General features: G+C 38.7%; 1 protein-coding gene across 5 annotated transcripts in view; it reads left to right on the top strand.

Annotated features, from left to right (window-relative positions):
* The window catches only part of CHL1 (cell adhesion molecule L1 like), a 301,991-nt gene that overhangs the window by 14,013 nt on the left and 263,055 nt on the right, over positions 1–24,923 (top strand). For 2 of the 5 annotated variants that reach the window (XM_036877825.2, XM_057507234.1), the window contains exons 1-2: positions 12,403–12,622; positions 15,005–15,123. The gene's annotated coding sequence lies outside the window, so the exon portion shown is untranslated. Of the gene's footprint in view, positions 1–12,402; positions 12,623–15,004; positions 15,124–20,790; positions 20,808–24,923 lie in introns of those variants that run through there. The other 3 variants (XM_057507238.1, XM_057507254.1, XM_057507242.1) reach the window with 3 other exon arrangements.

Raw genomic sequence — 24,923 nt, 5'->3', positions numbered from 1 at the left:
ACATTGGAATTGCTTTAGAAGTTCTGAGAACAAAACATTTACTGTAGCCCTGAATATTCAGCCACTCAGTTTCAGAGGGTGATATCTCCTAAATTAAAGAGTAAGGTACCAGTCAGGCAATCTATCCATTACAAAGGTAAGAGCCCTTTGAATGCTGCTCAAGCAACTTTGGGATGAGGGAGTAAAAGACAAAAGGGAGACAAGAGAAAGGGCAGCCAAGGAAGCCATCCAATCCCCACGTCTCTGCAGGGGCACTAGTGCCTATATTATGATGTTGGTGATGGAGGATTTCCTCATCGCTTCTTTTGATTCCGGTATAGACTTTGCAGTACTTAAGTAATCTGATTTGAAATAGCCTTTCTTCCTTGTGTGATATGCTTTCAGCCACCTCATTAATTTTGATTTTATGGCCAATAAGGTTTCTGTTATTTCTGCAAATTTCATATCTGGTTAGCCTCCAGGAGTTCCCTTTTTATCTTGTTTTCACAAGTACCAATCCTTGTCTCAATGTTCAGTCATATTTTTTCCCCTTCAACTAGAGTCTTACTTCTCCTACCAAAGATCTTTCTCACTCACGCTATCCTACATATTTCTCATTTTCTGATCTCCTATGGACCTTATTTCCCATTGATCTTTTTATTATATATATAATTCTTAGATTATAGGTGGGCAAATAAACCATGTTATTTTTTTTATCCCATTAAGTCATAATCGCATCAAGTATTTACTCAGCAGATATAAACTGAGTGTGTGCTATGTACAAAACACTACGCTGGGAATGTGGACATAGCAATAAAATAAGCAGCTACCCTTCCTGCTCTCATAGACCTGAAATGTAATAAAAAGAGGCAATAGAAATGAGATGTAACTAAATTAGATTATTTTGAACCATGATTAATCACCAAGAAAACTAGCCAGGTGATGTGCTTTCAAAGGCTTGTGAGGATGAAGAAGGGCACATTAGGAGGAGGATTCAGGAAAATCTTCTTTGTTGAGATTATGCTTAGAATGAGACCTGAGTTATGAAGAGTAGACTATCCCGTAGTGATCCAGGAGCAGATGATTTTGGGCAGAGAGAACAAGTGCAAAGGTCCTGAGGCAAGGCAAGTTTACCTATTTGAGGAGCAGAAAGAACGTCCATATGGCTGAAGCCCAGTAAGCAAGCAGGCAGTAATGCAGAGGCAGAAGGGAGTCAGACCATGTATGTCCACATGTTGCAGATAGAGTCTGGATTTTATTTTAAGTGAAATGGAAGGCAGGAGAGGCTTTTCAGCAGAAGATACACATAATCAGCCTTGAATAAAAAGATCCCATTAGCTATTAGATGACTAATGGTTTGGAGCAAGGGCAAAAAAAGAAATGTGTGAAGATGACATTGCTGAAATACAGCTGAGAAATGATGACGGCTTGCATAGGATTATAGCAGGGGAGGGAGAGGGAAGTGCATGGATTAGGGACATGTGTTTAAGTAAGAAAGATGGGCATGACAGGACTCGCTGATGAAGCAAATGTCGAGAGTAAGAAGAGACAAATTAAGGATGAATCCTCATTTTCTTTGTCAGAAGCATTTGAGTGGATGGTGGTGCCATTGCTAAAAAGTCAAAGATTTCAATATATTGATTAGTTATCATTTTTAAAAATAGTATTTCTCAGTGAAACTAATGATAGTTCTGTTGAAAGGGTAGACAACTTTTACAGACTATGTTGATGGCTATAAAATAACTCCCCAACTTACTTTTTTTCTTTTATTTTTTTTTACAATTCTTATCATGTATATCAGGTATTGGCAAACTTTTTCTGTTAAGGACAAGATAGTAAATATTTCAAGCCTTGTGGGCCATGTGATCTTCAGCCATAGGCAATTCATAAGTGAATGAGTATGGCTGTGGTTCCAATAAAGTTTTATTTACAAAAAAAAGCATAGGCTGTAATTTGCCTATTCTTGATATATATATGGTCATAGAATGAATTCCTGAACTTCTCAAAGAAGCTCCTAATTCATACAACTCTTCAAAATCAGATTCAACTTAGAAATGGAGGCTTCACAGAGAACACAAAATCAGACTTGTGGTCTTTTTTATTTTGGAGAGCCCTTTTATTTTCCTCATTAAGAATTCCAGTAAGCATCTGCCTGTGTTCAAATACTCATTCCCAAATGTGCAAAGCATAGAATCTGTAAATCTGCTATGAGCTCTTTGATTAAAAGATTTCTCTGTTTTCAAACCTCAATAGAATATGGAGGTGAAAAGGCCTTTTAAAACTGAGTGATGGAGGTGGAATAGTTATTGTTGTTTTTAATTCAGTTCAGTTATTCCAAGTGACAATTCATTCATCAAATTTCTTTTTTAAATTACCCGTCCTTGGAAGATGCCATCTGAATCTGACAATTACTTCCCCTTTGCAGGGGTCAGAGCTACTTACTGTCTATAACTCACAGAAAAATATAGCCCCTATGTTCTAAAGGTTATTAATATTTACTCCAAATTGTGATGCATTGAAGTCAAAGCTTTTATCTCGCCTTTGAGGTCCTGATAACAAAAGGACAGGAAGATCAATAACCACATGATGGGTAACTAATTGCTTTTGCTTCAACCTGCAACCTTCCATCCTTCTCAGAGCTCATTCCGAAGTCCATTTGACAATCTTGGATATTGTTTTCAACCTTGGCTCTCAATGGCCTGGATTCCAAATTGAGTAGGAAAAATATATGAAAACCTTTTCTATTGGCAATGCTTTACAGATGTATACTCCTCAATACCTCCATATAGGAAATTTATTAGCAGTAATTACTAAGATGACTATCAAGAAATGGAACTTTTCCTTACTAAGACTACTAATTGCATTTAATTCCTTTTTGTTATGTTTATAATGATTTCATTCACTATTGCAAAGCCAATAGTTCTTATTCAAAAAGCATTAATTAAGTACTTATTGAATGCCACTACATTTAACTAACATGTTTTCATCGATGACTAGTGGCCACATTCTGTTCCCAAGGCTTCACAAAATTAACTTATTGAATTTTTACACATCTATATGGTAGATCCTCCTATTTTCTACATTGAGACATGGATGTGTTTATGGCTTCATGGCAAAGCATTCTGGATTTCCTACTTGCCAACTTTGTGACCTTGGGCATCAATCTCTTTGTGCCTTAATTTTCCCATCTATAGTTTGGGAACAATAGTAATGCCTTCCTTGTTGGATTATTAAAAAAATAAAGATAATATTTTAAAGTACTTAGAAGTGTACCTGACATATGTTAAGGATTTTTAATAAATAAGGTAAAGCTAACTTGTCACAAAGCTAGTAATGGCAGGACCCTTATGTATAAAATGCTATGAAGAAGGCATAGATGAATCAACTGATTGGAAGACCTGGCATACATATATCCTAACTGACAAGAATACCTTCATGGCACTCAGTCTGGTTTTTCCTTTTAGTCCCATAATTTTAATTTTACTGAATGGGAAATACATTTCCATGAATGCAAAGTGAGAGAGAAAGTATGCCTTTGCTCATCGTTTATCTCCTCTGGAGGGCAACGATTCATCTTTGAGCTAAGAGGCAGAGAATTAAACTGAATAGGGGAGGCCCCCCTTATCCTGGGTTTCACTTACCTGTGGTCAGCCCAGTGCAGAAGCAGAGATGATCCATCCTGTTTCTGATGAATTGTCAGGTCAATAGTAACCTAGCACCAAGTCCCAGTGCCTACGTCATTTACCTCACTACATCCCATCACATAAGGATCTTGTTAACTTGCATCATCACAAGAAGAATGGTGGTGAATATAATGAAGGTATTTTGAGAGAGAGATAGAGAGCATATTGATGTAACTTTTATTACAGTATATTGTTATAATTGTTTGACTTTAATATTAGTTTTTGTTAATCTCTTATCAGTCCTAATTTATAACTTACACTTTATTTGAGGTGTCTGTGTAGAGGAAAAAACATAGTATATACAAGGTTCAGTACTATCCATAGTTTCAGACATCCACTGGGATTCTGGGAACATGACCTCCATGGATAAGGGAAAACTGTTCTATGAGTTCATTCTTGTTGATTTTTTTTTCAATGTTTGCATTGAATTACAACTGTATCCACACCTTCCTGTTGAGGATTTGCTGGATGGAAGCAATTGTGTGGAGTATTTTTTACAGTAAATGAAATATTTATAATATTTTTCCTATTAAAGTAATTATTATGTTTTCTAATATTAACTTTTTAAATAATAATAATTTCTTACCAGACACTGAGCATTGCCAGAATGGCTATTCATAACTAGGAGGTTTTGAAGGTCATTTATATTCCAGTGGTTGTAGGTATATCTCTTCATGACCCACATCGTCAAACATTGTATTCCTTTTGCATTTTGATGAGTGATTAAGTTTAAGGATGACTGAGATAATTTTTGCATGACCAGCCACCCATTCTTTTCCACTCATCTTGCCCAATGGCTGCCCTCAATCTCGATCAAAGATAGCCTTTTTGCTTTCTCTTCTTAACTAGCCATGCTTTAATACTCCGTTTTCTTAATTTAAACCCTTGATTCATTCACTTCCAAAAGAAATTCCAAAATTATTTCTCAGCTAGCTGAAAAATTGAAAAATGAAATAAAATATTGCAAAAGATTTAGATCTCTTTCTTTCCTCCTCTTGTTACCTTACTTGTATTGGATGATAATATTCCTACGACAGAATCCAGACCAACAGAGGATAGAGCAGGAAGTGTGAAGTGGCATCTGTAATGGGTATAAGTCTTTTTGCTTGGTCAGCCTTCTATGCCTTGGCTGCAGTGCTAGGCCACTTGAGGATGGTTTTTTGCCAAAACACTAATACAGAAAATCAGCCATAAGCCTCTTAAAGATTTCTCTCTTATATCCCTAAAATCCCATCCTCAAGTGTGGACAAACTAATAGGGGTGGATTTGGGAGTAGGGCCTAATAGATTCAGTAAAGTCAGGAGACCCTCTCTACCTAGAATGAAATGGTCCTGTATATTGAGAACTGAGTATTTGATATAGTTGTTGCCTTAGCATCATTTCCTTGGTGTTGCAAGTCCTTTAAAAGCTTTCACAAATAAAGCCGATTTGCTTTCTTGGAGTCTTGTACTTTTAATGGGCTTCATGCTGTTACAAATACTCAGACAGGACTTCCCTTTCAATTCTCCAAGACATTAGATTGAGACAATTAAATTCCCTTTTGTGAGTCTTTTGGAAGTAATCTTAGACTGAGGCAGTGGGGATATATTTGCAATAGATCAGTGAGTCTGTAAGTGTGGTCTCCTAACCAGAGGCATTAGCATCACCAGCTAAGTGTTAGAAATACAAATTTTGTAACCTGACCCCAGCCCTACTGAATGTGAAATGCATGGGAGTGGGTGGGGCCCAGCAATTTGATGCACCCAGGTCACTGAGAGACACTTAACAATGAAATGCATGTCCTTTTATGAAGTCTGTGAAAATGCCATTATCTCTGATTCTGCTCTTTTACTCTTCAGCAGGTTTCTGGGTGAACAATTATTTCAATAAGTACTAATGTCTCCGAGCCAGTCATCCTCTCAGCATAAACCCTCGCTGGCACTGCCACACTGCTTTCTGATGTGATGTGGTCACTGCCTGTACACCTGCAAAAGTATATTGTAACAGTGATTGTCTCTCTCCTTTTCCATCAAAACATAGCTCCTTTTTTACATCTTACAACATTCAGAAAGACTCTCAAAGCTTCATTCTTTCTTTTGTGTTGTTGTAAGTGCTGTTTCTCCCATTATGTGGAGAGCTCTCTGAATTGGTTGCTGTCTTCAGTCAAAAACCTTAGATCACTCTCACGTGTTGAAGTCAAGTGGGCTTTATTTTGTTCCCATCCCTGCTCTGTAGGGCAAGTGCATTAATCTGAGCTTCCGTTTTATTACCTTTAAGATGGGGGTGATAATTTTTGTCATTAAGCACTTGCATAATGCTTATTATATGCCAGAAATCAGTTTTGAACTCTTTACATGAACAAATCAACTTAATTCTCACCACTGCATCATTTTTATCCCCATTTTGCAGATGAAGAAAGTGAGGCAGAGAAAAGATAAGTCACCCAAGGTCATAGAGGTAGTATGTGATGAAGCTAAGGACCCAGAAAGTCTAGAGCCCAGTATCAGGCACTAAACTCTTTGTCAGCTATTTTGTAAACTGATGCTGTAGGGTTGTTTTGCATATCAGATGAGATAATGCAATGTACTCGGCAGAGGGCCCGACATGGACACCTTTGATATATAGCAAAGCTATTTTCAACTACTTCAAGAATCATATGGTCCTATGGGAGAGAAACATGGGAACAAATCAAATCAGTAAAATGTTATGGGTGTACATTAGTTTCCCATGGCTACTGTAACAAATTACCACATACTATGTGGCTTAAAACAACACAGAGTTATTATCTTGCCATTCTGGAAGTCAGAAGTCTCAAATAGGTCTCAGTTGGTTAAATTCAAAGTTTTAACAGGGTTTCACTTCTGGAATCTCTAGGGCAAAATCTGTTTCCCTGCCTTTTCCACTTTTCAGATGCTGCCTGCATTCCTTGTGTTTTGACTCCCTGTCATCTTCAAAGCCAGTAGTGCCATCACTTCAACCTCTGCTTCCAGCCGCTGTCACACCTTCTCTAACTCCGACACACCTGTCTCCCTCTTCCATTTTTAAGGACTCATGATTAGATAACCCAGGATAACTTCCCCATCCAGGATTTGTGACTTAATCACATCTGCAAAGACCCATTTGTGATAAAAGACAACATACGCACAGGTCCCAGGGATTAGAATGTGAACAACTTTGAGGGGACTTCTATTCTACCTACAAAATGAGTTTTCTAGAAATATAAAATTATACAAATTAAAACTATAGAGTTTTATAGAACTATGGTCACACACACACACAAAGTTACAAAGGACGGGTTGTGGAAAGTCAGGAAACCCTTTTGAAGAAGTAACGCTTGAATGTAACATTGCATTATGAATAGTTTTTTCAATAGTCAAGCAAGGAGAAAGGAAAGGCATTTCTCAAATCCCCCAATCCTGAGACAGTCATGGCATAGTTAGGGTGTAGGTAGAATTCCAGTGACTGGATGATTGCATTCTGGGGGTGGCTGTGTGTGCCACTGAAGCCAAAAGAGTAAGAAGTCAGATAATTGATAACATTGAATGATAAGCTAAGGCATTTGGATTTTATTGGCTGATGGTGAGTTTCCTGTGGGACCCAATAGTGTACACACAGTAAGTAAATACTCAATAATGTTATAGATTCACAAACCACTCAGTTGAATAAATACAGAGGTTATTACAAAGTTTGGTCAGGAAAAATAAATGTACTGATAACTCCTGTGTTCTCAAAGTAATATCTGACTCGAGCATTTCATTGATCTTCCTTGAATTCTCCTGAGAACTGGAAATGCATTATTTGCCCATGAGCTGCCTTGGCAGCCTTAGTCACTTAGTCTGGTTAAGAAACCACTTTATTCTAAAGGAGCTCTTTCTCCCTCAGGCCAAAATGGGCTGCTTGTTGGTGGAACACAATTGCCTGTTTGGAAACAACACAATTGATGGCACATTAATGTGCCAACTCAGGGAAATTCCACCCTACACCTTCTTTCACATTCACAGAATAATGTAAATCACCCTTGAATCCAGAGGTAGGACTCTGTGTGGTTGAGACAAGGATGCTCACCAACATGGTGGGATGTGTTCTCAGGGCTCACTGCATATTAAAATCACATTCTTTCACCTGTCTCTGCTGACAGGTTTGTCTTAGTGCAAGCTGTACCCTATAGCCACAGAAGTAATAAGCAAAATCATCAATTTTATAGCTTCTTTCTACAAGAGGCTATAAGTTCTACAGCTGTCTCATCATTGAAGCTTGAAGCCCTGGGAGAAAGATGGACAGGCACTATTCATCATGCCCCAGAGAAAGGGCATATGAAACAGAGCTGTGACTTCTCCAAGAATTCCCTCCTGTCTTCCAGTTCATCACATTTGCTTGCAGACTTACTCATCTCACGAATGTCTAATCATATCGGCATTGTTATTTGTTATGTTTTGTCTCTTTTCTATAATTATATTCTTCTCCTTGGTAGAATCAAGGGGAATACTGAAATTTCTAGAGGGGAACCATCCTAGTAGCAGTTTTCTGCTGTTTATATAAATAAAGCAGACAAGAGGACTCCTTTTTTCAAAGTAGTCATTCTCTATCCATTTGCTTATTCACTGAAAAAATATTAGCTGAGTCCCTACTATGTACTTCCATAAGTGTAGGTGCTAAGTCTTAGTTACCATGAATATTGCATATGGAAAACATAGACATTGGCAAAATAAATAAATGAATACAATAGTGACAGTTCATTGAGTGCCCACTCAGAATGCTTTATTCTCCAGAGATCACCACATCTCTGTGAAGCATAGATGATACTGTCCTATTCAAGTACATTGCCAAAAGGCATAGAGTTGCAAAATGCTGCAGCCTGGACTCTACTTCCAGTTTCACCCTCTTAAGATTGGTGCTCAGAAGAGAAGTGCAGGTTGCCTGGGAGTCTGCCATCAATTAAGATTGAACAGTCCCCCAAACAACCAGAAACCCACAGGCCAAAAATCATAGCAACTGGTTCCATAGCCAGGCTGCATGTTGCACCTCATCACCATGGTAATGAGATGCATTCCTCACTAACCTCTCCCTAGACCTCCCCAGATCTCCCATCCCCAGGGGATATCCTTGAAGATCATTTATGAAAATCAGCAGTAAGCACCAGTGGCCTTTTGAAACCTCTCAGAGAGTGCTTAATGCAGTAATCGTTTACTCTGATTTGTAATGAGAGAGAGTAACATGGCGATGTTAGTGACTGATTAATTTTCCTGAATGTATTCCAAAGCAGGAGGCACCTTGAAGAGCAAGACTCATTTTCTCCCCTTGTGGATTACCCAGTCTTGATTCATGCAGCCATACGATCCCACTGGCACACATCAGAGTACAGATTGCCTTAGATTTGCATAGCATGAAATTGCTGAGCTAAATTATTATCACATGTAGAATCCATTGTCACTTTCTCACCTCCAAACTGGTGAAAATGTTGCCACGAACCACCATAATAAAGAATGAGGTCTGTGGGTTCCTAGTTCATTCAGAGGATCTATAGTGTTATTTCTCCTCTTTACAACAGACACACAGAAAACAGCTAGTGCTTGCAGAGCTCAGAGTGGCCATTTTGTAATAACTAACGAGGAAAATAGATACTGACCGGATTAATAGGCCACAGAATAAAAAGAAAATGATGCTTTCATGAAATAAGATAAGTGTGTGTTTAGGTAAAATGGAATTTCCCAGATGTGTGTATGTGTCTTCCTACTTGGAAAAGGCTTGTTTATACCAGTTGGGCTTTTGTTACAGGGCAGCATGTGTGTTGCTGGGGAGCTGAGGCCTTGTAAATTGGCCCTTACCAGCTGCTTTGTCTTGTCTTCTAAATTGCTTGAAAACCTATTAAGATATATGACCCACATAAAAGTAGGACCAGAGGGTTTCTGTATCATGGTCCCTGGGGATCGGATTTTACTTTATAGCCCATTAATGCAGAGGGGATTTCATCAGTCAGCTTACCCTTCTCTCACTCCCAAGGGTTATACAAATCCCAAAGATTAGCCTCTTAGGATGTAAGCAAAAATGTGAATACCCAGACAGCTGTTTGACAGACAGATATGCAGGTATTTAAGAGACAGAGGAAGCATAGGTCATGGGGCAGAGAGAGCTTGTGGAGAGGGTTGGGTGGCAAGACAAGGCCCCAAACTATTAGACAATCAGACTCATAATTAGAAAGGTATGGACAGTTCTTCGTTGTCAATGTTCTAACAAGGTGGCTGGTCCTTTGCTTTCCTTACAATGAAGGAAGTTGGTCCCAGCTTCCCTAGGGCAGCCTACCCGAGGCATCTTCATTTCCAATCCTGGTTTCTGCCACCAGGATCATGCTGCTGTCAGAGCGTCATCCCCAAGTTTACATGTTGTGTGTCTAGAGTGAAACACGATGCTGTAATGCTTACATGATGAAAGGAAGCCGGGTCCTGCTATGTCTACGCAGGCAGGAGGAAGGAGAGGTTTGAACTATGAGCTGGTGTATTTAACTAACTGGGCCCAACAGCACAGGCTGCTGGCCTGCTGGCTGGATTAGACCCACAGACATGTTTTGTTTGGTTTGCACTGTATTTTAAAACTATTTAATTGCCGGTGTATGTGAAATGGGAGATTCCACCAAAAATAACTGGTTTTCTAAGTGATCGTGATAGTACTTGTCTTCACTATTCCCTGTGGCTAGCCACCCTCCTGCTTCATTCTTTTATGTTACCCCATCTTTTATTCTGGCCCCAGTAAACATTTCCGTTTGTTACGCTGGACTGTGTCAGCTTCATCCCTCCGGCTTTTCCTCAGTGACTATGTCTGAGAGTTGGCGTTGGGTCCCTCAATCCTCTCTTTCACTCTGCTTGTTGGCCTCCCTTAATCACCCCCACTCAATCCCCAAACCTCCCTATGCCTCAGTGTCTCAATTTCTTCTGTACTCCTTGTCTCACTTCCTTTCCCAAGGACACCAAGGGGGTTTAATAGCAAGGGTTTGTAAGATGCTCTAAGCTCTTAGAGACAGATGTACTTACCATTCAGGCCAAAGATGTTGCATGATTACTGTTTGTACAGGCAGTTTTGATCTTGCTCCTGAGAGCTGGTCTGGGGCTTCTTCCTGCTTCAGCTGTATTGTACACTATGAAATCAGAGGGACACAAAACACAGGCCCTCCCTCCACCCCTTTATTCCCCATCCTGCAAGATTGGCAGCCCAGTCTCAGCAGCCTTGCATTTATTAGTCGTGAGATGATTGCTCTCCGTCTATCTGTGACTGACTTTTGCTGAAAGAGAGTGGCTTCCTGCCAAAATGAGATGCATGCCTAATGAACTTGAATGCTCAGAAGCCTGGGTCTCACAGAATCTCTTGATGTTAGGCTGCAGCCACTGGGAAAATGGAGAAGATTCCAGAAGGTTAATAATGATTGAGTCACTTTTCTTGAATTTAGCTGTCCATGCATATAACCCCACTCACAGGATTTTTTATTTTAATTTTGTTTTCTAAAAACCATGCATTAGGAATTGAAATGAGTGTTGCCACTCTCATCTCTTCTAGCAGAATTACAGTTTTAGGTTTTTTTTTTCTTGAAGAAAAGATAAGTGCAAGTGTGTATGGAAATGTGGCAGGTGTTGGGGAGAGTGTTATATTCACTTATAATCTTGAAGCTATTCTTTGGTAAGGAGGGAAATGACGCCATTTGAGTTTCCAGTCTGGGGCAAATGTTCGTTCAGATTCCACAGTTGTGTCTGTATTGAAGTAGAAAATTAGAAAAACTTGGAGAAATAATGACTGCATCGATTTCTGAGCTCACCTTGACTTCTCAATCCCATAGAAGATTAGAGGGTAGGAATAGAACAAGTCCTAAAGATTGAGTGATTTCAGGCCGTGTAATACCATGTTACTGGCTTTGTGGAAACACAACTGATGGTTTGCAAAATAACAGCGGCTGCTGAGTGCAAGGCTCTGAAAGATGACAGATCACAGCCTGTCCAGTTGTGACCCTGAAAGGACAAAGCCAGAGCAGCCCCCTGCCCCGTTGTTAACTCTTTGATTTACATGCGGGAGGCTGCGGCTCATCTCATTGGCAATAAAATCGTGATAATGTGGTCCCTGACCTCATCGACACACCCAGTAAGCCCTTTTTCCCCAGTGCATTAGCCACACACCAGGAGGAAAATTAGTGCACTGTGGCAGGGATTTACCAAATGTGTTCCCCAGGGAGTGGAAAGAGTTAATGCAATTTTCCAACCTGCCTAATTTACTCCAAGAGGGTATTATATCCTCTGAGAGAATCATAGTCAGTGTGCGCTTATAGAGAAAAGTGGGGAGAAGAAATTAGGGAAAATAGGTAAATGACACACTCCTTTTCAAGTATCACCTTGCAGTACATTTACATATAACTGTTTTCTTAGCCTACAAGTGCTTTGACATTCTGACAGTCTTCCAAAATAGATTCATTTTTTTCCCCCTTTCTATTTGCAACTGCTTGTGGAGTAAGAACCAGCAAACTCTGGTTTTATTCTTAGCTAGGCTGCTCTCTTTCTGTCTCTGAGCCTTTTCAAATGTTAACTAAATAGTTTGAATGAGATGATATCTAAGGGTCATTATGCTTTCTGATTTAGTGGTTTAAATGTTTGCAAATATCAATGCTTAGAGCACCTCTTTATCACAACATTTTTAAAATGCTTGTAGCAGCTTTTCTCCTCATTACTCAGGGCACTATCTAAAATGAATGTATGTAGTCCTCCCTAATAGAATACTCAAGAACAAACGAAGCTGGTGGGGCTGCCAGGTCACTTTTACCAGCAGCAAGCACAGCGTAATTGCCACTGTCTTTAACTGCAGCTTCATTTGCACCATGAGAAAGCCTTGAAAACTATAGACTTGGCCATCCATGACCTTCAGACTCTTTTCACCTCCCACCCTGCTCTGATTTGTGACCCCAGTGCCTGTAAGAAATCTTTGGAGCTTAAATACATCCAGGCAGACAGGTAAGGATCCGTAAAGGGGGGCTATAATCGCAGTACACAAAGCTGTCTCTCAGAAATAGAAAATTCCACCAGCATTTCCAGTTTCATGAGTGAGATCAGCTTTAGCAAAGGACAGAAAAAAAGAAGAAAGTGATTCATGCTGTCCTTCAAAAAAATTAGTAATACTTTCTGAAAATTTTGTTCTGAGTCCAAAATATAATCTAGTTTCCTATAGTTGTTCCTTTACTTGTACTTTACTGTGATAGTCACAAGCCACATAAGGGCATTTAAATTTAAATGAATTATATGTATATACGATTTAAAACTAAGGTTTTAAGTCACACTAGGCACATTTCAAGTGGTCAGTAGCCACATGCAGCTGTTGGCTCCCATATTGGACAGAAATACAACATTCCCATCATCACAGAAAATTCTAATGGAGAGCTTTGGAAGGAAGTGGATGAATGCTTAAGCCTTCAGGAGCTATTTGTTTTTGTGTTTCCCATTCAATCATTCATTCAAAATATATTTATTTAAAGGCATGTGCTAGAAGCTGGAAAAGCCATCCAGCTACTGAATGTTTATTGTAGACGAGGCATTGTGCAAAGTGCTTTCAATACATTATCTGAATTTATGTCTTTGAAATAGGTACATTGTATCTATTTCACAGAAGAGGAAAAATTCAGAAAAGAAAAAAGGCCCAGTAACACACAGTTGACCAGTGCAGAGTGGAGATGCCTAAACAGACTCTTAGATTCTAAAAATAGTGTTATACTGGGGTAAAAATGGTTTCTGGGATATTTTCCTATTAAAAAAGATTAAATTTCTGGGCTAAATTATCATCATCATCAACAACATTTGTAAGATGTGATTGAGGTTTTGTTTTTATAATTTCGTAAAGGATTCTCTTTTATAACAAGAATGTTGTTAAATAGGATTTTAATGAATGATCACTTCCAAGCCAAGTTAAGATACAGAGCTAGAGGAAGGAGAAAAAACAAAGAAAACAAAAGAAAGAAAGTGAAGTAAAAGGCAACATATATAAATAACTCAATGTTTGTTTATAATCACTTTCTGGAGCTGCTATAGACTTCAGTTCATTCCCCTGAGCAGCCAGCCTCCTTCCAGGCCTCCCAGGTAGAAATAAGTGGTAGGTACTTAATATGCAGCGTGCTTCTGCCCTCTGCAGCGATTCAGCTGAGAAGCGAAGGATTGCACTTCAGACTTGATGCATTTTATCCCTTGGCAACCCACTGTAGTGATATTGCAAACATTGAGACTGTTAGATTAATGGAAGTAAATATTGTAAAAACTGTCAAAGACGCTGCAAAACACTCACTTGCTCGTGCAAGAATAATTTATCCAACACCCACTGTGTGCTAGGCACTGTGCTATAGAAAAGCTCTGAAAAAGAGAGGTCATTAATATACAACCCCTTCACCTGAGGAGCTCACAGTTAAGTATCAGACATGAACTGTTACACCAGTAACGATAAAATAATCAGCAGTATTAGTAAATGTTTAACCAGCTCTTTAGGACAAATAGCCCTAATTTGTATCATCTGCAATTGCCATGGTGTGTATAAACACTCCTACTGTGACCAACACGTGCTGTCACTGAATGTGGAGTTGGGAAGAGATAGGTTATTGTAAGCAAAATGAGTCAGCTCCAGCATATCATATATTGTATTATACAATGTTGTTATATTCATTTTATATATATATATATATCATAGCATAGATCATGTCATATTAGATATATGCACACATGAAAATATATGTATATAATATATATATATAAAGTTAATGTGATGTAATTTAAAATCATATAAGAAAATACCATGTTAAAATGATATTTAAAACCTATTAGTTAAAATACTTCAGGTTTTAGGATACACCAATACGATATTAAATTTCAGCTTACCTACTTGTTGTCTGTGTGATTTTAGTGAATTACTTGAACCCCCCTTAAGCCTCTGCTTTCAATTCTATTTAAAGGGTGAAATGCTAATACTTATTGCTTAGGGATGTTGCTTATGTTTCTATAAGCAGAGAAATCCATAGTTCAGTCCCTGATTCATTGTCCCTCCTCAGTAAACATGTACTCATGCATGAGGGAGTGAATGATGATTATCAATATCACTGTATAGGAAGTGAATGGTCCTAAGTATCCAGGGAAAGGAAAATTTAAGTCTGTTGTAAATCAGCCAAGGTGTCACAATTAAAGGAAATGTTTGCAATGGGCTTTGAAGGCTGAGTAGGATCTTGCCAGGCACATAAAGAAAAACAGCTCATCCCGGACACATGCAGTAGCAGAGGCAGTCCTATTTGTAGTGGTGGTGGCGGGAGGGGGTGTATTACAGAGAGATATTGTGCTTTGTGCTGATATGCCTCCTACTTTCAGCCCTAACTAGGAGTTGCCACACATCTGCTCTGCTGTTACTCCAGGAAGGCCACCCTCCCTACCACCCACTGAGCAACTCAGGATGACAGCCACGCCTCACCAGTCCTCCCGAGATCTCTGTGAGTACTTTTATGAAGGCATTTCTTTACCATTAGGATCATTTACTGAAGCCCCAGGCACTGGCAAAGGAAATGTGTTAATGCTGGGGCCTGGTCTCTCTTGTATTTTAGAGAAATGCCATTTTAGCTGCAGAAATGCTGAATGCCTGCCAGTGAAACATAATTTCTTGAAGTGCCACATATTAAAGGACATCATATTTCATCTCTTCATGCCTGCAGTTTATCCAAACAAAGGAAATGGGTTGTTACCAAGGAAAACATAACTCAAAATTCCAATTATGACTGTTAAACCACATGTGAAATTACTTTTAATAATTAAAAATGGCTCTTGCCACTCTGCAATCCTAGCTCAGTATTACATGTGGTGCCATTTTAAAGAAAACTAATAATCTCCAGGAAACCTGATGACCTTAATTGTCTTCACATCCACCCTTCAATGACCTTTATCACTTAGATCTTTAAAATCTAGAATAAATTATACTAATATATCTGATGTGCGTTTATTTTATGCATTCATGTTTCCATGATACTTTTTCTCTGAAGAAGTGCACATGTTTTGTAGAGAATTCTTATTATGTCTGTTTCTTAAATTCAAATTTTAAATCGGAGAGAGGAAAGTTTCAATAAGGAAATTGTCATTTGGGGAAGGAGATAAAAGCACCAAGGTAAAGAAACCAAAAAGGAATGGAAATATAGCAAGTCAGTAATTATAAATGCTGCTGGAAAAATCCATGTATAGCATCCATCTATAAAAAGGTAAGGGAGCAGCAGCAAATGCTCTTTCCACAAACAACAAAGTAATGTAAATATTGCATCTTTTATCATAACTCCTCTTACAAAAGATTCTAAGACTCTAAGATAACCTGTAGGTAGCATCGAGGCCAGAACACCTCTTGGCTCTTTATTGTAAGAGTCAATTTTTATATCTGCATCTCATATCCGGGAATATTATTAGAGTCAAATCCATAAGTAGCTCCCTAGAGACCGCACGGTGTAGGCATCACAAATTTCATTGTTTCTCATACTTTGAGTAATTGGTGTCACTTTCGTATCATTGTGGTTTACATTTCTGCCATTTTGCACAGTAACACTCCATTCTTCTTTGCAAAAGCTGCTGTATTCTTAAATGCATTCATTTAATCATTCAACAAACATTTCCTGAGCATCATATTATATGTTGGGCTGGATTTGTGTTTTGTTTTAAGCTGCTAAATTTGAGTCACTTGCTGTGCAGCTAATGCATCCATACTGTGCTAACCACTCGGCCTTGTTCTTAAGAGACTTTCACACAGTAGGCCATCAACATTTGTTGCATATATTAATGGAAGGGTGGATAAATAAAACTCCTTTATTTCATTTGATCACATTTACAACTAAGACTATAGTTTCACTGAAAGATTAAAAATGTAACCACTTATAAAAAAGTTTATTTTAAAAAAGATGTCTATGATAAAATCAATAGCACATACTTGAATACTCAGTTCGGCCTATGCCTGCTTTTCTAGTTAACTCCCAGGTTCCTCTGTCTTAGCAAAGTGAATGAGCAGGAAGACCTTTGTCTCATTCTTTCTTTACTTAAAAGTCTTTAACTTCTATTTGCAGGTGTTTTTTTGCCTTTTTCTTTTTCCTTTTCTTCTGTGTTTCTCCAGCCTTTGTCATGATAACAGATGTACCTTTTGTTACTCTTTCAAAGCCTGCCATTTTGGTTAAGAAGGAAAAAGATTTAAATCAAATTGTGGTTCATTTGTGTACTCTCCGCAGACATATATAACTGACAACTGAATGCATCAGTTGCTTTAAATAGCCGACTATAGTCATTCATAACAAAAACAAAGGGACTGACTGATGAACAATTCTCTGAAGTGGAGTGGAGGAAGATTGGAATACTTTAGGTTTAGAATTCAAAATTCCCCAGAAATGCCTGAAACTTACTTGTGTTGCAGGTTCTGATTCAGATTTTATAGCAGAGGGTAACATTTTTTTGGTCCAACTGGATGCATATGACCTCTTTTCAATGTGCTCTAATCTGTAAACATCATGGTTAACATTTCAAGCAATTGCTTCTGTCTCTACCAAAGGGTTTATTTTTATTAGCAATGATGAGTAGCCTGCATTTTATCTGTATGAATTTCATGAAAGGCAAAGACAGAAAAAAAAACTGTTTGAAATCTGTTTCATGTTGGAAGAATTTATTTCCACAGTGGGTTTTTAGCTGAAGATTTTAAATGGAGAGACACTTCGGAAAGTTAAGTTACTTTGTTTTAATGTTATTTTATACTCATGATTTTCATTTTTGTTCAGCTAAAATAGGGTATCATTCAGATCAGCACCATTGTGACATCTTGCAGTGTTAAATTTTCTGAGCAGGAAATGTTTAAGCCTCAGTAGTTTTTGACCATGAATTCACATTTCAAAAGAAAATAGATTCAGGGTTAGGAAAACAGCAGGTGCAAAGGGAGTTATAACTATCTCTTTTTGCTATTGGGAGGAAAAATAAAATTGGCAGCGATAGACTTGCTCATCTTCTGCACTTCTATTCTTAATGATAATTATATGACCAAGCAATACACATTAGCAATGGCATTAGGGATATCAAATTGTATAACATTATTGGCACTGTCCTACAAATGGAAAGCAGAGCTGGAAAAAGAGGCATTAGAGTTATTCATCATTGATGAGATGTAGCAATATGAGATTAGCATTTTGAAATGCACAGTGATAGTAAATTATAATCTAGCACAGGGTTCCTCAGCAGCAGCACTGTTGGCCTGGACAATTGTTGTGGGGACCTGTCCTGTGCAATGTATGGTATATGTGTAGCTATAACCCTGGTCCCTCCCCATGAGATGCCAGTAGCATCACCCCAGTCCTGACAATCAAAAATGTCTCCTTGCCCAAAGTCCTGGGAGGGTACAAAATAACCCCCATACTCCCACTGAAAACCACTGCTCCCAGAGTACCATATAAGTAAAAACATAAGACACAGAGAAGCATAAGACCTACACCAATTCTACCAGAGAAATACCCACAAAAGGGCAACCAGCAGCTTGACCAGATAGAAGCAAATGCTCACACAGCTGGAAGGGCTTCGAATGATATGTAAACCATTTTTATTTATTGAATAGGACTGCTAGACTCTCAAAGGGGTGTAGATTTGCACATCTATTTTCTTATATGTAGTTACATAGGTGGTTTGGGTTAGCGGATCTGAAACTTGATGTTTCCCTACTGGCATGCTGTTCTTCCTATCTGAAGCTAGCTCAAACTCTATATAGATTGCTTTTAATCTTAATTTTCTAGAAAACGATCTCAGTTTGTGTTGGCTTAGTCCATGGGAATGTGCAGTGGTGCTGTCAAGAAAACACCACTCCCACCTTGAGTAATTGTCTCCCTCTTCACAGGAGTGACTGGGGAATCGCGATGTTGGGTTTTGTGTTTTCTGTGTTAAATGACTCCTGTAACTATGCTAATGATACGAGTTTAAAGACCACAAAACTTGGAAGTGCAGTAAGTTCAATATAAATATACAGAATCCTGTCTTACTGCCTGGGTTTGTATTTTGGCTCAGTCACTTACTGTCTGTGTGAACTTGGACCAATGAGTTGACTTCACTAAGCATGAGTTTTCACACTTGGAGGGGTGGAGAGGAGAAAATCTGAACCTAACACATAAGGTAGGCATGAAAGTGGAATGGGATGAGACATATAAGTAGTGGAGCATGATTTCTAATATTTAGAAAACACTGGCTAAATAGAAGTGCTGTTAGTATTGCTGTCATTATAAGTAATAGTATTGTTATTCAATCAAGTGATTTATAAATGAACTAAATGTGTGTGGAGAGATGTAGAGGCTATTTGTAAAACACAGAAAAGAGGTTGAAAGTTAAGTTTTAACTTAATTAGTAGGGAGAGCTCTCAAACCTGCAAGGATTTAAAAACAAAAACATGTGGAAATGTCTAAGAAATCCTATCCTGGGAAAATGGTCTTACGATACAAGACATCTTCAGAGTGCTTACAGTTTAAAATAGATGTAATTACAGAAGATAGTTTTAATTTGATGCTGAAATAAGACAAACACCTAAGTCTTTATGTATGAATGTGAAAATACATGGTTTTGTATGTTCTTACTTTACTTAATTTTTTAAATGACTCTTAGATGCCAGGCATTCGCCTCTCTGTGGTTCACAGTCTTCACCAAGTTGACTTGGTAATGGACTCAAATATAATGCAAATTGCATGGTATCTTGGCCTTCACCAGTTCAATAATCGGGGGATTCTGAACTATTAATAAAATATAATAAAGGATTCCAACATGAATTGTAGTTATAAAAAAGATGAAAAAATATTGCAGCATCTCTGTGGATGCTGTGAAGTGAAAATAAGAAAGTGGTAGGTGGGGGAGAGGCATAAGAGCAATTACAGTATAGAGACTTCAGAATAATTTCAGAAGCTTCCTGTTACATCAGATCATTTTTGTTAATTAAAAAAGACAATATTGTCAATTTCATTCAGTCTGCTGGCCCTGTACTTGTGGGGATGTCTAGGCACACAATTTGATTGCCTTACCAATTAGACCTTATTGGTATCCATCCGAGAGTTCTTGGCTTTTGTTTTTGTGCAAAAGATAGACCCAGTGTTTTCAGTCTGGTACCTCAGCAAGTCTTAAGGATTCCTTGACACTTTATTATAAGCAGCTAAAATACTGCACTGCACTTATGTGTGCAACAAAGAGCAATACATTATTTAATATTATTTTTAATTTAAAAAAAGAAAAATTTTATACTCATCATGGTATTGGAATGACCAACAATTGAAATCCTGCTGTTCACCAAGCAAAGTGCCCTGCTTCTCTGCATAATAAATAGCAAATCCTCATTGTTTGTCATCTGGTAGCTCATTGTCCTGATAACTTCTCATGTGGAAATAAATTAATTCAAGCCTCCCTTTAAAGGAGACAGTAAGATGGAATAGACACAGCACCAGACTTGGAGTTAAAAGAGCCTGGTGTGGCCCTCTTATTGGTTATGTAAACTTGAGTAAGACCTAGTTTTTGACTCTGTAACACAGACGTAAAATTAACTATCCAGCCTGTCCTCTTGGAGAGTCATGTTGAGAATCAAATGGCATAAGAAATGGGCTGTTCTGTAAAATAGGCACCATGAATGCAAAGGTGAAGTATTACTGGGAAGGGAGAGGGACATGGGAAGTGCGCCTATCGCCTGGGTTCAGACGTGTCTTAGCATGACTGCTGAATGGTGGAGTAATTCTCCTAGGAGTCTGGTTACATAAGAGAGCCAGCATCTGCTTGAATAGAAGTCATAATTTGAGAAGAGTGGGCAGGCATGACAAAACAACAACTTTGATCCCTTGAGAAAATGAATGATTATGAAACCACTGCAATAGCTGCCATGAGATTTCTCTTCTGGCTCCATCTCATTAGCCTTTTGTATGAGTCCCATGGAAGGAAAGTAGGGGAGCTGCAAGGGAAAAAAAATCGGGTACAGCCTGTATGATATTTGGGGAAGCAGCAGCTCTTGGAGACCATTTATGCAGAGTGAGACTCTCAAAGCAGGAAGAGGCATTCTTCTCGCTGCTATAACAGAACATTTACCTTTCACAACTCTGTCGCTCCAGTGAATTCACGGACATGGCAGCACCTCCTCAACTTGCACCTCCTCAGCCATGTAAGCTAATTCTTTAAAATAATACTGTCTTTCTGGTTCTGTTTCTCCGGAGAACCCTGACTAAGGCATGCATTGTTACCTAACTAGTTGGCGTAGATATCAGGCCCCTCTGAAACAGCAGTCCTCAGCCTTGTTGGTATAAGGTTGGCAAGTCAGCTGAAGACAAAGGAGCGAGAGTGTTAAAAAATAAATTGGGGGATTTTATAAAAACTGTCAGCCTGTCTTATCTACACAGTAGACTGAGATGTGAATTTGTTCTTCATGGGTACATGCCTGTTTTCTATTTCTGCTGTAACAAATTACCACAAATTTACTGACTTAAAACAACACAAGTACATTATCTTACAGCTCTGGAGGTCAGAGTCTAAAATGGATCAGCAGGGCTATGTCTCTTCCTAGGGCTCTAAGGGAGCATCTATGCCCTTGTCCTTGCAGTTTCTAAGGGCTGCCCATGTTCCAGGGCTCATGGCCTCTTGGTGGAATCACTCTAGCCTCCCCTTCTGTCAGCACATCTCCTTCTTGGACTCTGACCCTCCTGCCTGCCTCTCAGAAGGGCCCTGAGATCATCCAGGCCAATTTCCCCCACTCAAGATCCTTCACTTTAACACATCTGTAAAGTCCCTTGTGCCACGTGTCGTGACATAGTCACAGATACTGGGGATTAGGGCATGGACATCTCAGAAAAGGGTCATTATTTGCCTACCATATCGCCACATGTAGGCATGTGGTCCAGGAAGGGTGAAATGGCTCAGATAAAGGTTGAGGATTATTTTTCTGGAAGCCAAAAGAGAGACACCCTATTAATTTATTTGTCTATTATGCCTTCAAAATTGGGATCCAAAAGAGTCTTCTCTCTGAACTGAGGATAAGAGAGGTAGGAAAGCCAATCAAAGAACAGAAGCTATGTCACCTAGAGAATCAGAATGTTTGCTAAATCCTGAGAATAAGCACGTGAGCCCAAGGGACAGCATCCCTGCATGTGTGGAAATTAAAGTATTTGTAAAGGGAGGGCCATAATAAGCACACAACAAATTGGAATGCCTTTCAAGGGTGGACCCGACAGAATCTGCCGATGAATTAGAGTGAGAGGAAGGGAGGCATCACCAAGCCTTGCCTGAGCATCTTCTGCATGGATGACACAGCTGCAGGCACCACGGAGAGAGACAGCGGTGACAAGGCGGAGACCAGGTCCTCCCTCCATGACCAAAGTTCAGTAAAAGGATGAACTCAGACAGTGAAGAACAGATGGGGAACTAGGGTCCTGCTATGCACAAGAAAGAACAATCAATGGCCAATACACATTTGTAAGGATCCTTAAATCACTGCTCGCTAAAGAAATGTAAATTAAGATAATGAATTTTTCACAAAACTGGAAAAAAAATGAAAAGACTAGTAGTAAAAATTAATTGTATGATGACGCTGCCTGAAAGGTTGTCTCAGTCATTAACTGCATTAAAAAGAGACATCAAACCTTATGTTGGTAAAGTTGTAGGAAAGTCGATACTTTCCATTTGTTTGTGGGGAGAAATGGAAATTGGATGTGCCTGTTTAAGAAAAGAAAGTGTTTCTGTATCTCTTAAAATTAAAAAAAAAATGTGCCATTAGGGTGGCCCAACAATGACACATTTAAAATGTAAAGGAAAATTACAGAGGTATAGAAAAAGATAGATTCAGGTGAGATTCACTGCAGTATTGTTTATAATAATGGGGAAAAAAAGCAGACCAAATTTAAATTCCTCTTAACAGAATACTCATTAAATGGACTGTCCATATCCATATAACAAATACTCCTAATGAAAAAGAGTAGGCAGATTTATATGTACTGACTCATATGATGTTAGGGATACATTTGTCAGTGAAAAGGCATGGCAAAGATTTATGCACAGTATGGTATAATCTATGTCTCAAATCTTTACAAGCAAATCTCTATAATCCTTATATACATGTATAAGTAGAAGCAGAATTCTGTTAGGGTTGGGAGTCAAGGAAGGCATTTACTTTATGTGTATTGTTTGATTCTTGAAAAGTGATATTAATGTAACATTTATATAATTAAAAAGAACAATGACAAAAATAAAAAGTCAGTTCAACAAAAACACGGATGGCAAGGACTTACTGTGCTGCACGGCTGCACGTTTTTGCCAAGGTTTTATTCATTGGATAAGCCCCAAATTCTCTTGATCATTTAGTGCTTTTCATGATGTGAAAATCGGATTTTTTTTAGACAAAAGGCAGTACGAATCTTTGAAATGCAAAGCAACCAAACAGTGTAATACTTAAGGATTTTATTCAACTGCAAGGTCAATATAAATCAACACTGTGATGAGGCTTTCTGCAAAGGCATCTCCATCATTAACTGCATTAAAAGAGACATGGAATCATGAACAAGGGAACACATAGCCCTGTCCTCCTCTACACTGCTCTTGTCTCCTCCTGCAGTGTTACACCCAGGTGGAAATACCACTTTTGAAGTGTGTACAAAGAAAGGAAGTATGGCTGTTAAAGGGCTTGAAACAATGTCCTGTGGGGAATAGTAAAATGAACAGGGAGTTATTTAACCAGGAAGAAAGGATACTCAATGACATATGGTGGTTAAGCTCAAGCATTTATGAAAGGGGCTCATTCTGTTTGCATGCAAAGTATAGAAAATACTAATTGCTATTTCACAAAACACAGACATATGTATCTCTTCTTACCCCTGTGAGGTATCACTGTCCTATTTGACAGCTGCAGCAAAGACCAAAAAAGTCCATATGTCCCTTTTCCATAGCGTTATACCTGAGAAGTGGCTGCCAGCCACAGACTACATTTCCTCACCTGAGTTGAAATTAGATGCGTGACCCTATAAATGGGCTTTTGTCAATGAAACATTAGTGAGAGTATCCGGCACCGCTTCTACATGATATACACATACACATGCACACACCCATGCACCCTCCTATGTGTGTGCATCCATGTGCTTTTCCCCTTCTGCTTAGCTGGAATGAAGGAGTTACAACACAATCAGGGAAACCAATGCTAATATGATGGAGCCTCTGTCAGATGCCTGGGATCCTGACCGACCACATTGAGAAGGACTGTTCCACCAACTTGTTAACCCACCCTGTACTGTAGTAGGAAGTCAACTTCAAGTAAGTTTGCACCATTATACACTTGAAGTCTATTGATAAAGCTGTTAGTCTACCTCAATTCATTCAACAGACTGAAAATGAAACTCAACAGATGTGTATAGAGCCCCAAAACAATTAAACTATCAAGTCATTCAATCAGACCTGAACTGAGACCATCTCATTGTGAATCCAAATCTTTTTTCTCTTGTACCATCCTGCTGTGCAACCAAACTAGGATCCCTATTATAAATGAAAGGAGCAGAGATTACAGCTCAAGATAAAGGAGTTCTATACTAGGCCTGTTCTTGCTTTTTTTCCACAAGGCAATGTATGTATCATCTCAGGATATGTTCAAAAGGGAACATTAGAGAAAGAATCAAACAGTGGATGAGTGTCAGAGCTAGATAATTTAATGTTTTTTATAGCCCAGTATTCCACGATTCAGTGCACACTTGAAGTACTCAAATAATATTTATTGTACAAACACTATGCACTCAGCAGCAATTTGAGCGCCCTGTGGTCTCCTTAACATGTTATAATGGGAATGCTAGGAACTGAGCCAGAAGAAAAATGAATGAGAACTTTTAACTAGAGCAAGTTCCACCAATTTTTTCATTTGCCAAGATTTGTAAGATTGAGATGATAAAGACCTTCATTATGAAAATATGAATGATTCTGTGAACAAGTAAAGTTCTTGGATAATTTGTTGGCAATGGGAGAGCTTACACAAGAACCCATGTTTCTGACCACTTGTTCCTTTTTTACTGGGATGAGGGTCATATCCAGGAGACCATAAGAAAGGAGTAAAATGTCAGAGCAGATCTCTCTGGTTGATAGTAGTGAGGTTTACGTAGGGGTGAGGGCTGTAGGAGGCAGCTGATGACTTCAATTTTAAGTAGTGTTACTATAATGTCAGCAGGTTCTTATTATAACACCCACTGGATTGGGTTTGTAGCAAATTCACTTTAGCGTATGCAACCTCCTCTCCCCCAGCAAAACTGAACTT

This window comes from Manis pentadactyla, chromosome 1 (genome assembly GCF_030020395.1).
Source record: "Manis pentadactyla isolate mManPen7 chromosome 1, mManPen7.hap1, whole genome shotgun sequence".
Taxonomy (NCBI): domain Eukaryota; kingdom Metazoa; phylum Chordata; class Mammalia; order Pholidota; family Manidae; genus Manis; species Manis pentadactyla.
The sequence above is the reverse complement of the archived record's forward strand: the minus strand, read 5'-3'. Positions and strand labels throughout refer to the sequence as shown.